Here is a 3,569-nt window from a genome sequence, read left to right on the forward strand (position 1 = left end):
AATGATCTTATAAATGTGTTAGAAACAATCTCATGAAAGAAAAAAAAAACATTTGAATACATATCTTAGGGTTCATTTCCCTAACATCAAATTATCTGTCCTATTCTGCTTGACAGAGACATATTCTATTTACTGCAAATAAGAGAGACCATGGGAACTTTGTTTATTTGGGTCTGGCTTACTTTACTTAATATAATTTTTTCAAAGTCTTTCCATTTCCTAACAAATGGGGCAATGTCATTCTTTCTGATGGAAGCATAGAATTCCATAGTGTATATATACCACAATTTCTTGATCCATTCATCTACTGAGGGGTCTCTGGTTTGGTTCCATATTATAGCTATTGTAAATAATTCTGCAATAAACATAGGTGTGCTGGTAGTTTTAGTATGGTCTTCTTTTTGATCATGTGGGTAAATGCCCAAAAGTGGGATTGCTGGGTCATAGGGGAGCTCTATGAGGAGTCTTTTGAGGAACCTCCATATTGCTTTCCACAGTGGTTGAACAAGTTTTCACTCCCACCAATGATGTAGTATGGTTCCCGTCTGTCCACATCCCCTCCAGCATCTGTTGTTATTAGAGTTCTTGATTATAGCCATTCTAACTGGGGTGAGGTGGTACCTCAATGTTGTTTTTATTGGCAATTCTTTTATGGCTAGAGAGGTTAAGCATTTCTTCATGTATTTATTGGCCATCCTTCTTTCCTCTTCAGAGAAGTTTCCCTTTAAGTCTTTAGCCCACTTATTAATTGGGCATTTGTTTCTTTGAGGATTTGTTGTTGGTGGATTTAATTTTTTGAGTCCAAATATATTTTAGATATGAGACCCTTGTCCGTTGTATGGCCAGTGAAGATCTTCTCCCAATCCATGGTCTTTCTATTGATCTTGCTAGCTTTGTCCTTTGCCATGCAGAAGCTCTGAAATTCATGCAATCTCATCTTTCCCATTTGTCTTTGATCTTTTGTGTTTCTGGATCTCTATTAAGAAAATTTCGGCCTGTGCCAAGGAGACCTAGGGTTTCTGCTATTTCATCCTGTAGTATTTTCAGAGTGTCTGCTTTGACTCTGACGTCTTTGATCCATTTGGAGTTGATTGTGGTGCAGGGTGATAAATAAGGGTCTAGCTTTGCTTTATTTTTCTACAAGCAGTTAACCAATTTTGCCAGCACCATTTACTGAACAGGCTCTCTTTCTTCCATTCTATTTTTTTTTAGTTCCTTTATCGAAATTAGATGCCTATGGGTCTGTAGATTGATTTCTGGGTTTTCAATTCTATTCCATTGGTCATCTTGTATGTTTTACTTCATCTTCCCCTATTTGGATTCCCTTTAATTTTGCATCTTGTCTTATTGTCCCAGCTAGCATTCTTATACTAAGTTGAAGAGGAGTGGAGAGAGCAGACATACTTATCTCTTTCCTGAATTTATAAGAAATGACTTTAACTTTTTACCATTAAGTATACTGCTGGCTGTAGGTTCGTCAGTCCTTAGCCAAAAGAACAGCACTGGAACAATATCAGCTCCAATTTCAAACTATAGTGAAAAGCCATAGTAATAAGAACATCTTGGTACTGGCACAAGAACAGACCTGAGGACCAATGGAATAGGACTGAAGACTCAGAAATGAACCAAGTGCCCTATAGCCACTTGATCTTTGACAATGGAGCTAAAAAAAATAGAATGGAAGAAAGACAGCCTTTTCAGTAAATGGTATTGGCAAAATTTTTTAAACACCTGTAGAAAAGTAAAGCAAGATCCATATATATACATATATATCTATATCTATATCTATATCTATATCTATATCTATATCTATATCTATCTATCTATCTATCTATCTATCTATCTATCTATCTATCTATCTATCTATATATATATATCAGCCTGCATGAGAATCAAGGCCAAATGGATCAAAGACCTCAAAATAAAAGCTGACACCGTGAAAACATTACATGAAGGATATGAGAAACTCCAAGGCTCTTTAGCACAGGCCAAAATGTTCTTAATAGAGAACCAGAAACAAAACAAATCAAAGAAGTTTGGAGAAATGGGATTGCATGAAACAGTAGAGCTTCTGCAAGGTACAGCTCATAGATAGCAAATAATCGAAAGCCCACTTACTGGGAGAAGTACTTCATGAGTCATAAAACAGACAAAGTTTTATATCTAAAATATACTTAGGACTCAAAATCATAAATTCCCCCAACAAAAAGTCCTCAAAGGAACAACTGCCCAAAAACTAAGTGGGCTGAAATCGTAAGGAGAGATTTCTTTGAAGATGAAATAAAAAATGTCTATTAGACACATGAAGAAATGCTTAACTTTTCTAGTCATAAAAGAAATGCAAATCAGATTGAGATTGCACTTTACTCCAGTTAGAATGGCTATAATCAAGAAATGTAATAATGACAGATGCTGTTGGGGATGTGGCTAAAAGGAAACCATACTACATTATTGGTAGGAGTGTAAACTTGTTTAACCACTTTGGAAAGCAGTATGGAATTTCTTCAAAAGACTCCATTAGAGCTCCCCAATGACCCAGCAACCCCACTTTTGGGCACTTACCCAAATGATCACAAAGCTACCAACAAAACCATGTTTATTGCAATATTATTCACCATAGCTATGATATGGAACCAAACCCGATGCACCTCAGCAGATGAATGGAACAAGAAAATGTGGTACACACACACACACACACACACACACACACACACACACACACACACACACACACACACACACACACACACACACACACATTGGAATTCTATGCTTCCATCAGAAAGAATGACATTGCTCCATATGTTAGGAAATGGAAAGACTTGGTAAAAATTATATTAAGTGAAGTAAGCAGACCCAAAGAAACATAGGACCCATGGTTTACCTTGTTTTACCTTTGTTTGCAAGGATTAGAACATGCCTAGGACAAGCGAAGAAGATCAAAGACTAAGAACATATAACCATACAAGATGATGTTAAGCGAAATGTACCCCAAGTCAGAGACACAAGTGGTTTTTCCTTTCTTTCTTTTGTTTTTAATATGCTCATAATGCACTCTGTGATTCTCTTGTAGGTAGATCCACCCACGGTATAGCCCTGTTTCCACTGTATTTGATTCAAGTGTTCTGCATCATATATATATACATATATATATGTATATATATGTATATATATTATATGTATATATATCATATATCATATATATCATATATATTTGTAATTTGGACAGTGGAAGGGATATGGCAGAACGTTAAATGGGGATGCAGGTTGACCCATTGTGACAATGAGATGTAGAGGACACTGTGTCGAAAATGAATTTGCAATGTCAGGCAGGGGTCGAGGAGGGAGGAGTTGGAGATGTGGGGAGGGAAAAGATGGCAGGGGAAAAACAAAGGAGGAGGTAACAATGCTGTATAAGAAATGTACTCATTACCTATTCTTGTAACTCTGAGCCCTCTGTACAGTATTTTTACAATAAAAATATATAAAAAAATCTCTGCCTGCTGTAGATTTCCAGTGTTGCCCTCTGAATTGCATTTTCTGCCTATTCTGGCTGCGGTTAGGTCCAT

The sequence above is a fragment of the Dipodomys spectabilis genome, unplaced genomic scaffold, assembly GCF_019054845.1.
Source record: "Dipodomys spectabilis isolate Male_0828 unplaced genomic scaffold, ASM1905484v1 ptg000047l, whole genome shotgun sequence".
Lineage (NCBI taxonomy): Eukaryota > Metazoa > Chordata > Mammalia > Rodentia > Heteromyidae > Dipodomys > Dipodomys spectabilis.